Source organism: Crinia signifera, chromosome 4 (genome assembly GCF_055691185.1).
Source record: "Crinia signifera chromosome 4, ASM5569118v1, whole genome shotgun sequence".
In the NCBI taxonomy this organism is placed as follows: Eukaryota; Metazoa; Chordata; class Amphibia; order Anura; family Myobatrachidae; genus Crinia; species Crinia signifera.
The window spans coordinates 45,456,233-45,473,354 of record NC_139220.1 but is presented as its reverse complement, the minus strand read 5'-3'; the positions used below and the strand labels follow the sequence as shown (position 1 = coordinate 45,473,354).

Below are 17,122 nucleotides of genomic sequence, written 5' to 3'. Positions count from 1 at the left end.
CGTTGCCAAGGGGGACTGACATTGCTTGTTGCCAAGGAGGACTGACATTGCTCATTGCCAAGGGGACTGAAATTGCTCGTTGCCAAGAGGGAGTGCAGCCCGCTCCCCCACCCGCCCAGCTCTCCAGCTCCATGTTGTGCCCGGCTGAGCCAGATCTCAAGTCTCCCGCTGGACTGCTAGCCAAAAGGCACTCGCATTCCAGCAGCCAATGCTGCTTCTGATTGGCTGCTGGACCGCAAGCACCTATTGGCTAGCGGCCCAGCGGGTGACTTTAATTGAATATAGCGGCGGAGAGATGGGCAACTCGGCTCTTTGTTGTGAGCGGTTCTCAATGGTTCAGTCCACCGAAAAGCCAGTTCTTTTCAACGACTCTAATAATAATAATAATAATAATAATAATAATATCAGTATAAAAAAAATCTGTTTAGTTTTGTTACCCATGGTGCAGTCACGGCGTTCAGAAGCATATATCTATATCTATATCTATATATATAGATATAGATATATATATACAGTAGTAACACTCTTCTGAATGCCGTGGCCGCACCATGGGTAGCAAAACTAAATCGATTTTTTTAATACTGATATTATTATTATTATGATTAACGTTTAAAAAAGAGCTGTGAACAGTCAGTGAGGCTCTGAGCGGCCAGCGAGCTATGAGCCATGAGAGCTGAGCGGGGAAGCCTGTAGGAGGAGTCCTTGACCCGTGAGTGTGACTGAGCAGCGGTTCCTGGAGCAAGATGGTTCTCCCAATCACTGACAGTCAGAGATTGGAAAAGAAGAATTGTCTCACTCCAGGAGCCGTCGCTCAATTTTAACAGCTCACAGCTAGCAGGTTCATGTGGAATATCCGGCTCTTTGAACCGGCTCAGTTGTGAGCTACCTATCTCGCTGGGCGCAGTGGGGAGCAGGGGAGCAGGCGTGCTGGGGAAGCGGGCGAGCAGGGTGGGGGCACCGGCGGCAAAGTGGACGGCTCTGGCGCCCGGTGACATTTCTTGCTCCGCCCCTGTCTGTGTCACACCTGTCTGTATGCTCCTGCCCCTATAGGGCCAGATGTATCATGCTTCAAAAAGTGATAACTTTGATAATAACAAACAACCAGCCAATCAGCTCCAAACTGTCATTTTTCAAACCCAGCCTATAACTTGGCTGTAAGAAGCTGATTGGCTGGCTGTTTATCACTGTCTATTCTATCACTTTTTAAAGCTTGATACATCTGGCACTTAGAGTGCAAGATCTCATGAGCAGGGCCCTCTCCCCTCATGTGCTTTACTTCTATTAAATAATTTTATACTACATGCTCCCTACAACGCCACCTAGTTTTGGTTTTGCATCTGTCCCTGATGACTGTTTAAGTGTCCCTTCCCCTAATGCAATAATGTTAATATACCACTGTACTGTAAGTTGTTGTTAGGGGGGGGGGGGGCGCACTGCTGCACAATTCAAAATTCAAATAGGGGAGGCCAAGCAACTGCCGTTACAAACTGACTCACTCCCTGAGTATCATGGAGACTCCCTGAAATAGCAGGGAGTCTCTGTGACATTCAGGAGGAGTTGTCAAGCTGTGTGGGACAGTGGGCCAGTGTCCAATTAGCGGGACTCCATACCTCCCAACTTCTGTAGTTAGGAGGTCGGGACAAAGGGGGCGTGGCTGCACAAAAAGGGGGCGTGGCCGCTCGTCGGCGCTGAATCTATTCTTGGCAGGCTGGGGGGACTCCCAACTGTCCCCCCCCCACCGCGGGACAATGGCGTCCCCGGGCGTATGCGGGAATGCATGGCTGCATGAAAAGGGGGCATGACCTTGCGGGATGACACGTCCTCCGGCCGAGTCATCCCCGTTTCCCGCCACTCATCGGCGCTGAATCTATTCTTGGCAGGCTGGGGGGACTCCCAACTGTCCCCCCCCCCACCGCGGGACAATGGCGGCCCCGGGCGGACGTGGGAACGTCCCCGAATATTGGGACGTTCCCTCGGTAAGCGGGACAGTTGGGAGGTATGGGACTCTCCTGCTGCAATTGGGACAGTTGGGATGTATGTCTACTTGTTACAGGAAGAGCCTCTGCAACCATTGCTCCGCATGAAGAAGCGCTCCAGAATCCTGTGGTGATTTGCACACAGACTATACTTGCCTACCCTCCCAGGTTGGCCAGGAGGCTCCTGGAAATCAGGTGCCACTCCCAGCCCCCCAGAAATGCAGTCAAGTCTCCCTGTGCGGGTCACAGCCCCCACCAAATTCCCAGCAGTAGTCCTTAGAACTGGGTGACCCCAGGAGGCCTTTACAGTGCTGGTAATATGGCATTATAATTATAGTGGGATGTGGGACCACATTGATGCCCCCACACTGCCCACCTGTTGTGAGGCCACCGCCACCCCACCCCCCACACCCATCCATGCCTCCGCCCAGCCCCACATTGGAAGGCCACACATGGGGCAACTTGGAAGTAAATTCTGCACTGGAGTTAACACAGTACATAGATCAGCTACATTGTTTTTCAACTTGCTGCCTCAGCAGATGTTACTGTGCAATAAGACGGATGACACAGGGGAGAGGAGGGGATCAGGTTAGTGGTTAAGGAGCTGACTGTATAAAGTGAATTACTGGAAATATCTGTACACAAATTAGTGTCAGGCAGTATCTTGTGACCATTGCCAAGTAACTGTACAATTCTCCTTCCCTACAGAAATACCTATAGAGTAGCCACCTACTAAATAATAGCCAGATTTATCAATTCAAGTCTAATTTAAATTGTTAATTTATAGCAGTCCCACACCTGAATGGCCCCTTTCCACGGCTGCCCCTTGCAAAACATGAGTGATGTCTGAGGTCGAGAGATTGGAGTATTTCATTTGCAAAACAGCCAATTACTTCTAGTGATTTATTATTAGCATATGTCTGGATCTCTCTTGTGTTTTGGTTTTACTCACAGGTTTACCTACACAGGGCATGATATCTATGATTAGCTGTGCTTTATTCCTATTGGCTGAGGACTATAGGCCTGAACAGCACATGCGTCACTTCTGCAATGTGCATGTGCTGCTGTTGATATGCAATTAGGATCGCAGTGAGGAATTATTCACAAATGCATAGGAATATTCAAATTTTGGGTTAGTAATGGGGAGTGGTGGAAATAACCATTTGTGCGGCATATATCAGCTGCTAACTGCAATACTATAGGCAGGAATCTATATGCAGTGTCTCAGTGGCAGCCAACAATAATGAGTAACGTAGGTGGCCATACATCAGGCAATTTAGTAATATTTAGTAGTTATCACTGTGTGTTGTATATTATGTCATAGGCATCACGGTGTGTGGTATAATGTGTAATAGGAATTATGGTGTGTGGTATAATGTGTAATAGGCATTATGGTGTGTGGTATAATGTGTAATAGGCATTATGGTGTGTGAAACAATGTGTAATGGGCATTAAGGTGTGTGGTATAAAGTGTAATGGGCATTATGGTTTTTGTTGCATAATGTGTAAGAGAGAAAAATGGCTTGGGCGGTTCTGAAACATTCCCTTGGTCCAGGCACTTGGTCCAGGCACTATGCCACTTATCTATACCTCTGGTCTGGGGTCACAAAAGGCGAAGACGCTGAAGTAACATCGGAGGTAGGAGGCTGCAAAGACAGGAGGCTGGAGTTACACAAGACTGAATAAACACAGGGACTGGGAGGCTGGAATGACCGTGTATTAAAGTGACATAGGGAACATCTGGCTGGAGTTACGCTGGAGGCAGGAGGCTGCAGTTGACACAGGGCAGGAGGCTGGAGTGACAGTGCAGTAGACAGGAGGATTAATAGATAAGGGAGTGTCAGGGGGCTCAATGCTGAAAAGACAGGGGCTATTCACTGGTCACTGGCTGCTCAGCAGAGCAGCAGTGATCATCAGCTCCCCCCCCCCCTCCTTCCCATGGGAAGCTATGACCCACAGAAGGGACAGCGGCACAGTCTCCAATTAGCAGGACTGTCCAGCTGTAATCGGGACAGTTGGGAGGTATGTTCTTATTTCACTAATCATTGCTAATGATGTTCTCTATAATAAGAATAAGATACTATTGAAAGAAGCAGGGCATAGGCCAATTAAACATTGGAAACTCCCTTAAACAACCAGAATTGTATGTTTAGTGGATTGGGTGGTTGCACAGTCTCGCTTGTCTGCACATCCATATAAGAGAATGTTTATGTGGTTTAGATTATATGACATTTTGGCTACTTTGTGCAGGTATGAGTTTCCCTTTAATATACAGTGGCGCCTATTTATTAACTAGGCGAGGGGGAGGCTGACGTGTTTAAGCCCCACCCCCTTTACACAAAGCGTTGTGATTCCCAGCTCTCTGGAATTACCAGCTCTCTCTGTGATTCCCAGCTCTCCGGAATTACCAGCTCTCTGGGAGGATAGGCAAGTATGAAGTCAAGTGATTGCTAATGTAATCAGCACTTTCATTTTCTGAGGCCAGCTGCTCTGCTGCATATGTGCAGTGTGATGGCTGGCCATGTGCGGGTGGAGCGTGCCAGGGTTCCTCTTCTGGTAAGTTTTGCAATCTGTAGCCTGAAGGCTCTTCCATATTGTGTCAAATTTAAACTGGGGTCCCCTCATTTAGGGGGTGATTCTGGTTGTTCTCAGTAAGCTGCTAGGATCGCAGGGGTGAGTGGCTGACATCCTGTGACGTCAGCCCCCCCCCCCTTCCCCGGCAGCATGCATTGGCCCATCTGCGTACCCATGGGAATGTCCAGTGCAGCTCATTGACTATGCGAACTGCCAGAGCTGTTCACAAATGGGACGTGGACATGCGCTCATTATACTATACCATGCGTAGAGCACCAAACATCAGAACGAGGCCGAATTTGGCGCGGTCCCATTAAACCAGAATGATGGCCTTAATGCAGTAGGTTTGCTAGTTTAAATAATAGTAGGCATTGTTGTGTTGTGATAACATAACCACATACAGTATGGTTAGCGCTGCAGATGAGACTCACTGTGTGTGGCTTCTACTCTCCTACACCTACAGTAGCCTCTGTGATTCTCCTGCAGTTGGCTATTTGCTCACTGTGTACTAGAGGTGTGCCAACCTGGCCAAACGTCTGCTGAATCAGCACAGAACTCTATCATCCTGTATATCACTCTGGCCGCCAAGGTGTACACTCAGCTGCCAAGATGTTGTTTCTTCACTAACTTGTGTTTTTTGCCAAGATACAGTTGGCTATTAAAAGAGAATTATCTTCCCCTTTTAACGTACTCTGTCCAAAAACATTGCTAAAAATAGGTTAATAAATGATTGCATGAAATGTATCCACAAGTTCTGGTATTTATGCTATATTGTATACCATGGGCCAGTTGCAGAGGTGAATGTACACCTTTGCTTGTTTTCGCACTGCCTATGCTCCAGGGGCCTAATTCAGACTTGTTCAAACTTCAAACAGTGGCCAGTGATCAGTTAAGCTGCTTCGCTTAAGAGGGGTATTCAATTCCGGGCCACGACTGTCGATCTGTCCCGACAGCCGTGACCCTGGTCCATTTTCGTTTTGCTCAACAGCATAACGCCAGGCGGGATTCAATGTCCAGCCTGCTGATTGCCGAAAAGGGGGCGTGTCCACATAAACGGACGTGGATTGGCGAGATTCGTCCGTGATTGCGACAATTCACGGCCGTTCTTGGAAAAACTGGCCCGACGGATTTTAAAGTCAGACCCTTTCCGTCGATCTGCCTCTTCAATGCTGTCGGGAGAAACAGCACTGAATTTTACATACAGGTGACAACATATTAGAATACAGGCTGAGTATCCCTTATCCAAAATGCTTTATTCCGGATTATTCCATATTTCAGAATATTTTTATATTTCAATGATGTATCTTAAGGTATCGTGCATTATGTTGTACAAACAGAGGAACCACATGAAATACACACAAATATATTTTATTTGTGCATAAAACAAGGTTTCAAAACATGAAACAAAGTTTGTGTACAGTGTGCCAGTTACATATCATGTCCCCAGTAATGTCAGTTACATATCATGTCCCCAGTAATGTCAGTTACATATCATGTCCCCAGTAATGTCAGTTACATATAATGTCCCCAGTAGTGCCAGTTACATATCATGTCCCCAGTAATGTAAGTTACATATCATGTCCCCAGTAATGTCAGTTACATATCATGTCCCCAGTAGTGCCAGTTACATATCATGTCCCCAGTAATGTCAGTTACATATCACGTCCCCAGTAGTGCCAGTTACATATCATGTCCCCAGTAATGTCAGTTACATATCATGTCCCCAGTAATGTCAGTTACATATCATGTCCCCAGTAATGTCAGTTACATATCACGTCCCCAGTAGTGCCAGTTACATATCATGTCCTCAGTAGTGCCAGTTACATATCATGTCCCCAGTAGTGCCAGTTACATATCATGTCCCCAGTAATGTCAGTTACATATCACGTCCCCAGTAGTGCCAGTTACATATCATGTCCCCAGTAATGTCAGTTACATATCATGTCCCCAGTAGTGCCAGTTACATATCATGTCCCCAGTAATGACAGTTACATATCATGTCCCCAGTAGTGCCAGTTACATATCATGTCCCCAGTAGTACCAGTTACATATTATGTCCCCAGTAGTGCCAGTTACATATCATGTCCTCAGTAGTGCCAGTTACATATCATGTCCCCAGTAATGACAGTTACATATCACGTCCCCAGTAGTGCCAGTTACATATCATGTCCCCAGTAGTGCCAGTTACATATCATGTCCTCAGTAGTGCCAGTTACATATCATGTCCCCAGTAATGACAGTTACATATCATGTCCCCAGTAGTGCCAGTTACATATTATGTCCCCAGTAGTGCCAGTTACATATCATGTCCTCAGTAGTGCCAGTTACATATCATGTCCCCAGCACTGCTGTTACAGATGTCCCCAGTAGTGTTTCAAATATTTCTTCACTTTCTGGAATGTATGGTTTTCTGATTAATTTGGATAAAGGATATTTGGATAAGGGAAACTCAACCTTTACTTGCCAATGAGCAGGTGTATTTGAAAATGTCATGCAGATAACTGATTAGATGCTTCTTGTACTACTGTATATAGTACTGTACATCAAATAGGCACCACAGCTAATACCAGCATAACATGTGATAAGAGTTGATGCGTTGAAGGGTCCCTCGGGTAATATATTCCTCATACTAAGGAACACTATTACCAAGGATGACAGTAATAAAAGTTCATTTTTTCCAATTTTTTTTTTTTTTTTTTCTATTGAATCTGTTACACCATCACAGATGGTGTAATGGTAAGCATTACTGTCACAGCACTGAGGTCATGGGCTCGATCCCCACCATGGCCCTAACTGTGTGAAGTTTTTATATTCTCCCCGTGCTTGCATGGGTTTTCTCCGGATACTCCGGTTTCCTCCCACATTCCAAAAATATATTGGCAGGCTGATTGGCTCCCACAAAATTAACCCTATAATGTCTGTGTGTGCATGTACATGTGGTAGGGAATATAGATTGTAAACTCCACTGGGGCAGGGACTGATGTGAGTGTTGAAATATTCTCTGTAAAGTGCTGCGGAATATGTGTGCGCTATATAAGAAACTATTAATAAATAAATAATAATAACTAATAGGTGCAATTGTCAACTGCTGTATACAACAAGGATATCAGAAGTCATCTCAGACATTTGTGATCTTTATATAAGCACTTAGATTGTGGTCTGTTAAACTCCTTGGTGATTTATAATGTATGGTATGGGATTATATTTTTCTGTGGCATACATTTACCATCCCGGAAGATATATACTGATATATTGGTGAATATAACCTTGTATATGACATATCACATGATTATGGTGAGAAACTTCTTAAACATAAAGGGCCAGATTCTATAATCTTCAAAAGTGATAAAATGGAGAGTGATAAACAGCCAGCCAATCAGCTCCTACCTGCCATGTCTCAGATTGTGTTTGAAAAATGTCAGGCAGGAGCTGATTGGCTGGCTGTTTATCACTCTCCATTTTATCCAGCTCTCCAGGAATGCCTGGGAGAATTATTTATTATAGGGAGGGAAATCCAGGGCTGCTGCCACATCTGGTGTACACTATTGATAGATCGTAATGTGCATTTCATTGATTCACTTCCCTGATTCACATGCCTTGCTGCGTGGACCCTCTGAAAAGTCTAGGCCCAGGTAATCAGTATGCACCCTTGGAGACATCCTTATACCCAGGGCTATTTTTCAGCCGGAATGGTCCGGAACGCCGTTCCTGAAGCTCAAATTAAAAATGACGTCATCAGGAACGGCGTTCCGGAACCTGTTCCAGGCCGCCCAGCACTCGCATTGCCTGCCCGCTCCCCGCTCGCAGGGCCGGGGCAGCCATGTGTCAACGCCACAAGGCTGAAGTGAGAACTCTCCAGGCGGCCGCCCGCCCGCTCGCCCACCCACATGCGGTAGCACCTGAGCAGTGCTTGGTGCTGTGGCTGCCGCTGCCAGAGGGGCTGCGGCGCTGTATAGTACAAATGCCGGCACCGTCTATACACGGCGGGACGGAGCGTGCGGACTGTGATCGGACGCAGGAACTCACTAGCTGCTAGCGTGACGTCACCTGGAGGATGTCGGCGCCCAGACAGCATTACTTGGGGTGAGTGAAGATGCTCCCGATACTGAGGGCTTGGGGATGTGGGGTGCCTGCTGCTACAGAGGGCTCGGGAGGAGTAATGCTGCAGCTAAGTGCTGCTGCTGAGGGCTGGCAGCAACCCACCTCTATAGCCTCCCCCCCCCCCCCCCACTAAAATTAAAGTTTACAGCCGCACAGTGGATTGATGGAGTGGGGGTGGAGGATGATCTATAATAAATGTAGGTCTCTGTGTTTGTGAGGATGCATAATTTTTTAAGTGATTGAGGGGAAAGGTGTGTGTGTGTGTACTCATATAGGGCCTAATTCAACATTAATCGGCCACCATATGTAATATGTAAATGTGTGCTGGGGGGTAATGTACATATGTGCTGGGGAGGGGGGTCAAGTAAATGTATGTTGGGGGTGTCATGTAAATATATGCTGGGGAGGGGCATTAAGCATGTAGGTAAGTGGCACTTATGTGTCGAATGTGTAATGGACATCTCTGTGTGTGGCATATGTTTAATGGGCATCTCTGTATGTGGCATATGTTTAATGGGCATCTCTGTGTATGGCATATGTATAACGGGCATCTCTGTGTGGCATATGTATAATGGGCATCTCTGTGTGGCATATGTATAACGGGCATCTCTGTGTGGCATATGTATAACGGGCATCTCTGTGTGCTGCATATGTATAATGGCCATCTCTGTGTGTGGCATATGTATAATGGCCATCTCTGTGTGTGGCATATGTATAATGGAGCATCTCTGTGTGTGGCATATGTATAATGGAGCATCACGGTGTGTGGCATATGTATAATGGAGCATCACGGTGTGTGGCATATGTATAATGGAGCATCACGGTGTGGGGCATATGTATAATGGGAATCTCTGTGTGTGGCATATGTATAATAAGCATGACGGCGTGAGGAATTATATTTTTCTTGTTTCTTTTTTAAAATGTAATGCCCCGCCCCTTTGTAGCTTCTCCCACATCACCGCCCACTTTCTGCCCCTGCCCACAGTTCCTGAACCTATTTTCCTACAAAAATAGCCCTGCTTATACCCAATAACTCAGACAATTCTTACATAAAGCACTTACCTTAGGTGGGAGGGGATAATGATGCATATTTCATCACCAGGCCCCGCCTACTTTAGTCAACATTGACTGTGTGTTCCTGTTTTTTTTTTTTTTTTTTTATGAAGCCATTACGCAATGCTGAGGTGTCAATCTGCCGTCTTGATCCCTTGAATCTCACCATCAAGCTTCACAAACCTCTATAGCAGCAGGGGGAACGCCCCAAGGTTTATGGGGCTGCATAGACATGGCATAGATATTGTTTCAAACATCTCTTTTTTTTTTATATGCACTGGGACCTGCATATCAATTAGATCAGGGTGCTCAAACTGTTTTGCTCTGAGAACCAGTCAGACAAATACAAATCATTACAGGACACCAGCAAGTTACTACTGAATGGCCACCATTTGTGGTCAGTGAAGTGAAGTGACCGCTATTGTGACAGTGAGGCAATGGGTAATGGGGTAGCGGGTGGAAAAGGGTGAAAGGGAGATGGAAGAGTGAAGCAGTGGGTGTTTACTTCGAGTTATGCCCTTTCCCCCCTCCACAGACACATTTGCCTGATAGTCAGCAACATAGAGTCGTGACCCCATGCTGAGGTGGTCAGGACCCACAGTTTGAGAACCGCTGAATTAGATAATTAGTACGTGGCAGAGCTTCTGACTGCAACATTACTTAAAAAAGTACAAAGTTCTCTTAGGTTTAATGGGTGAACCATTGAAGAATTCTATTAAGATGCTTAGTAGGAAAAAGATTTTAAAAATCTAGAATTGAATGTCCTTTATGGTCAAACATCTACCAGGACAGCACACAGGTGATACATAGCGCTCAGACTTGCTGACTGCTAAATAGCATCAAATCAAACTATGCCCATAACCCAACTAGTCCACCATCAGATCTGCCCCAGCAACAGCCATTTGTGAGGAAGACCTTAGCAATTATTCAGGCAGGTCACACCCCTTTCTGCAAATGCAAATTGGGACAATTTCCAAGTACACTCTATTGCAGCTCAAGCGCCCTGCTCATCATCCAGTTCATAGACCACTTGCCTGAGGAATTGGTGATAACATGGGCCCTTATTCTGGTTGGTGCGTATATTTCCAATTTATTTCGGAGAGGTCCGCACGCCACGCTGTGCGGACATCGTACGAAGAAACGCCCACCGGTCCTCCGCATTCGGACGGACTCACTCTTTAAGAAGAGGGCGTGTTTACGGACGACATCCAAACCTTTGCGTGTGAGGTGGACACACACATATTCTGCACGGTCTTACAGCGCATGCACGGTCTTACCGCGTCAGAACGGACGGGAACCTGCCCGTACGCACTGATGCAGTGTATTTCCGCACAAATCACAACGATTATCTGAACACCGAAATCTGTAACATGACCCACTTATGCAATTAGGCAACCTCATTAAAAAGGGAATGTTTTTAATGGTCATCTATTATTTCTCAAATTGATCATTAAACACTTTACGACCACTTTAGATTAACCCTTACATCATGCTAAGTTCACAACATTCTTTCTTGCCCCTTTACGCCCATGTGTTACGTATGCAAGGTTTCCAATTGAAGCAATGACAAGAGTGTAATTTATGAGTAATGAGTAAAGTAGGTGATTGTATTGTGTTCAGCTGACATTGGTTGAGGTGCGCCCGTACTGATTGGGCGTTCCGAATGCCTAGCGCATGACCGAGTGGTGTCCGCATAGCAATACATGCTTATGAAGACCGCATGTTTCCTGCCTTTTTGTTCGCGTGCATTCGGTGTGCTGTCCGAATGTACGCATACCAGAATTAGTGCACTCCCTCGTGTACGCCCATGTTTACGCCCAGTTTAGCCCACTTTGAAACTACGCCCCTGTGTAGTTCCGAATGACGCCCATATTACGCCCATATTTCACGAGTGAATGCAGTGCACATTTCTGTACGGTATTAGTGAGAACAAGTACGGAGACCTTGCGTGGCACATGCGCATAGCGTTGCCCACGCATACGCAGACGGCTAAAAAACGCCATCCGAAAGAGTGCGGGAAAGTACGCACAGACCAGAATAAGGCCCCTGGTCTCATTGGATTGGAGCCCCTACAAATGTCACTGCTGCTCTCTCCACCCCTGGGTATATGGCCGGGACTGGCTTCTGCACACAGGTTGGGACCACCATAGAGTTTAATGGTCACCATTGCAAGGCAGAAGCAAACTCGCTACTACACAGTAAGCGCATGACAGGATGTAGGCCTCATCTGCACTCACTAGCTTACATTGGTATTGAGGGAAACGGTCATTGGGTCACCAGCATGATGGTAGACAAGCATTCGGTCGACACCATTAGGTCAACATGCATTTAGGTCGACATGACTTAAGGTCAACATGCAGGAAGGTCGACATGCAGGAAAATTGACAGGGTCATTAGGTCGACCTGGGTAAGGTCGACAGGGTCATTAGGTCCACATGGGGATTTTTACTGTTTTTTGAGCCAAAATGTGCCCTACCATCCACTAGGGCGTGGTGGTAGAATAAAATAGTATGCCAAGCGTAGCGATGCGGTGCTACGGTGGTAGAATAAAATAGTGTGCCGAGCATGGGACGCGGTGCTACGTTTTGGTGTCCATGTCGGCACGACATGTACTGACAGGCGGTATTTCATGCCCTACCATTCACTAGGGCGTGGTGGGGGAATAAAAAAGTGTGCTCAAAGCATGGCGAGTGTAGCGGGCCATGCGAGGGGACGCAGTACTACGTTTCGGTCTCCATGTCGACACGACATGTGCTGATAGGCGGAATTTCAAGCCCTACCATCCACTAGGGGGTGGTGGGAGAATAAAATAGTGTGCTGGGCGTAGCGAGGCACCATGCCCAAAGCATGGTGAGTACAGCGAGCCATGCGAGGGGACGCGGTGCTACATTTTAGTGTTTATGTTGATTGTGTTGACATTCCGGTAAAAAAAAAAAAAAAGTTGACTTTTTCAATGTCGAACTTACCCATGTCGACCTAATGACCCTGTCGACCTTACCCAAGTCATGTAGACCTTCCTGCATGTTGACCTTAACTCATGTCGACCTAAATGCATGTCAACCTAACGGTGTCGACCTAATGCTTGCCGACCATAATGCTGGTGACCATGCCCGGAATTGACAGGTCAAAAGCAATGACTAAATTCATGCATCTTTGACTAAAGCATTTTATAATCCTTTAATTTTGAAAAATATATATATATTTTTTTAAATAAGTAAAATGTAACTTTATTTACAATTCCACTGCTCACTCGCACTCAGGGCTAGTATCTCCAGGCAGTGATGCTCATCGGCCGGGTCAATGTTATTTTTCATAACTGTTGAGAATAAGTGACTTATTGCTGTAATAAAAAAAAAAATCATACTTCTTGTAGTGGTCTGGCCAATAATAATATCTAGTAGGCCCATTATTCCCAGACAGTTATTGTTAATGTTATAAATACTGTTCTGGCTGAACTGGCAAATGAAATGGTTCCTGCTTCAGTTACAAGAAGTGAAGCGTCATAAAAATAAGTTAAGAAACTGCTGGACTGAGAACTTTTCCACTAGAAAAGATCTCAGGAGCAGGCTAATCAGTTGCCACGCAGGCAGCTCCATACCCTCCAACATTTGAAGATAAAAAATCAGTACATATTCGGGAAGGGGGCGTGGCCATGAACAAAGGGGCGTGACCACTGGAAAAAAGGGTGTAACCACGTCCCCTTTCCGTATGTGTACTATGCACCAATTACTACACACATCCTGCAGCTCATGTCACATGGTGGCTTGGTGGGCTGCTGGCTATTAAAAAAGTATATTAAATATACTTATTTAATATGCCAGCAGCCCACCAAGCCACCATGTGACATGAGCTGCAGACAAACAGGTGCGACAGGATGCTGGATAGAAGAAGACAGCTGTAGTGATTTAGTGCAGCCTGCCAGGCTGAGCACCTACTTGCTGCACTGTAATGACCGCTGCAAAGACGTCCAGGAGATCATCCCTCACGCCTGCCGGGGCATGAGAGCCGCCTGGGATCTCCTGCCGTAGCACACCCCGTACAGGACAGCGATAACTGGGAGGGAAGCATACACAGCTGCCAGCTCTCCCCTGTGCATCCTCTACTCCCGGAGAAGAGGCAGCCCAGCAGCTCAGCCGCACTACTGCTCCATACGGCACTGCCACCAGCCAATCACATCACTGCAGCATCAGCCAGCCAATAACAATGCTGCACAACTAACAAACGGAGAACCAGCCAATAACATTGCGCCCACAGATGGCAGCTGACGAATCACGTCTTAGTATATGGTACAGGCTAGAGGCTGCAACGCCACGTAATTTCTGGGAGTAGTGAAGCTGTGAAATCGGTACATTCGGTACAAACTGTATTTGCCGGTACAGACTGTTAAAAAACGGTACTGTACCGGCAAATTCGGTACAGTTGGAGGGTATGCAGCTCCAGACACAGAGCTGTGCTCTCACATTGGCTCGTTGTATTACTGCCGTGCCAGCAGCAATGGCAACGCCCAGCCAATCAGAGGTGCCAAGCACAGACATCACTAGTTTCTAGAGATATGATAATTAGTAATGGCAGATTTCTGAAACAAAGACAGGACGATCCGGAGCTGAGGATTTACTATTCTTAATTAGTGACTATGATAAAGAGTAGTTTAACATTTCCAAAAGTGACCCTTGTGGGTTTATAGTTTGCTTTTTGTGCGTCACCATTGTGAGCTGATCAATAATCTATGGATTAAGTTGGGTATAACTGTAATACAGTTTGTTACCAAAAAAAAAAAAATAAAAAAAAAAAATGACTGAAACACCAATCTAATAGGTCTTTACCAAGATGTGAAGAGGCAAAAAATGCAAACTGCTCATTATTGCATTACCCTATACAACAATTAAACCGGTTGACTGTAAAATTTGATTGCCAAAAAACAACAACAACAAAAAACATGCCTATGCATAAGTATGGGGGAGTCTATTTCACAAGAATCCTGGTGGTTCATGTATTACAGAGTTTTCTTAGGATGTCAGGATGACAGTTAAAAAAAACCTGTGATATGTGTAAAATAAACTATTATTTAAAAAGGTAATGGTATAATAATAATAATAGTAATAATAGTAATAATACTACTACTATATTTAAATGAATAACATTTTTTAAATGCATGTGTCAGAAAACATACAAATGCTGCTGTATGCGGGTGTTTAGGGAATTTTCTTACACTATATTTAGCATAAAATAATAAACAGTAAAACTGAAAGTTCAAAGCCCGGTAAGCACTTGACGGTTTGCTCCATGAGCGACATCAAGTATCTCCTTTAAGCTCCCATGCAAACGATATGTGCGTACACACTGATCGATATTGTTCAGTGATGTCACTGGATCCCTTTGCTGAGCATGCAGTCGTTAGACATTTGTCAAATTGAGCTGCATGCACAGACGACGACGGGGGTCGTTGATGACACGCAGGAGCGTGTAACTTTCGTCGATAATTGCATACACACTAGGCAATATTGTGAACAATAACAATCAGAAGGGCCAAATTGAGCGATATCATTCATTATATTACCCTCTGTGAACTTAAGTCTGGGCCTTTAATGATGCGGCGCACAAACCCATATGTGCACAGAGTAACAGAGATTAGACTAGCAAAAAGGTAAGGAAATACTAATAACCAGGAGTTTGATGTATCAAGCAATGAAAAGAGTGGAGAAGTGGACCAGCGGGCATTCTAGCAATAGATAGGTAGAAGCTGATTGGTTGCTGTGGGCAACCTCTCCACTGGTCCATATCTGCTGATTGGTTGCTGTGGTTAACCTCTCTACTGGTTGCTGTGGGTAACCTCTCTACTGGTCCATATCTGCTGATTGGTTGCTGTGGCTAACCTCTCCACTGGACCATATCTCTTTTCACTGCGTGAGACATCAACCCCTAGATCGCTAAGTATCTACTGGCTGTGTTTTGCTGTCTTACTATGAAAGAATATAGGTTTTGCAGGCCAACATCTCACGAATATGTGGGGTCTAAAATAATTCCCATATAATGTAGAAAAAAAATGAAAATGAAAATATTAAAATGTAATATATTTCTGTATTTGCATATATGTATTTTGTATATTTACAAACCAATGCTAATCATTAATGCTATCTTATTTCTTAGTAAAGATCTACCGTACAAGATTAAATAATAATATGTAATACAAACCTAGACAAAAAAAACAGAATTACTTTTTTTTAATTTATCAATTAAATATAATAGAATGCCAATAGATTTCCTTTTAATAAAAAATAAGACCATTTTTGTTTATTTTACTTGATCTCACAGTCCCCCAAAATATGAACATTCTATTTTTTTTATTTATTTCTTTAAATTGAATCTATGTTTATAGAAATCTTTCATAATATTGCCTTAGTTATATTTCCATAAAAGATCAAACAAGGGACTTGACCCATAGATGCATTATATCATATCTGGGGTAAAACCCCATTAAAAAAGGGCACAAACAATTTTTAAAATACAAAACAAAATTACACTTTCTTTCTTTAAAATTGCAAAAATAAAATAAGACAATAGCAATTTTTTCCTCTTTATATTAAACATGGCTATGTCTATACATTGCTGATTCACACTATTTCTCTGTCGCTTCTTTGTATTTTAGATCTCATTCATTTTGTGTTCAAGAGATATTATGTTTAACATTGTTCATTTTTACTATTTTTAGCTCCATATTATTTTGCATGGCGGCCCCCCAGTTTTCACAAAACAATGGTACTTTGATTATAGCTAATGAATATATAAAAATTACCTTTTAATTCTGTCCTGTTTCTGGTAATTCCTCTGGATTGTAGACAACAACTTCATGCAGTTTATGTAGTGACGATGACCTGCTGTAAAATCTAAGAATCCTGAACTGTCAACAGCTGGGTCTCTTCAGCTCCTCCCACACTTGACCATTTTTAAATCATGTGTTTTTGTAAACCTATTTTTTCTTCTGCGCTGAAATATGTGGGAATGTAGCCAAGGAGACGCTACTTCAACTGTGAATTTGATTAGAACAATGGTTACAACTTTGTCTGTGGATATCCTAAAATATGCTAACTTTATTTATGCTTTTTATCAATAAGGACTTGAATTATATTCTTTTTATTTTTAATGTATTCTGTTTTTGTTGAAAATGTAGAAAACAGCATCATAACATCAATCTTACACCCAAGTTCAAGTAGAGCAACAATAATCGCAACAGACAATAAACAATCTGGATAGAACCTCATGTGTTTTCATTTTGAAAGCGAAGAAAAACAAAAATAATTAAATTCAACTGAAAACAGGTAACTAAAGTGTCCACAAATTTTTTAAAAACATTTAAATACCAAAAACATTTCAAATGTATTTACGGACATATCCATTGTTAACATAGCACTTGACAAGAC

At 44.2% G+C, this 17,122-nt stretch overlaps 1 protein-coding gene across 1 annotated transcript in view; it reads right to left on the bottom strand.

The window, feature by feature from the left end:
- LOC146074015 (matrix metalloproteinase-21-like) overlaps nucleotides 1–16,588 on the bottom strand; it is a 58,654-nt gene extending 42,066 nt beyond the window's left edge. The window contains exon 1 of the mRNA XM_083181691.1: nucleotides 16,498–16,588. The gene's annotated coding sequence lies outside the window, so the exon portion shown is untranslated. The remainder of the gene's footprint in view (nucleotides 1–16,497) is intronic.
- Nucleotides 16,589–17,122: the final 534 nt, after the last annotated feature.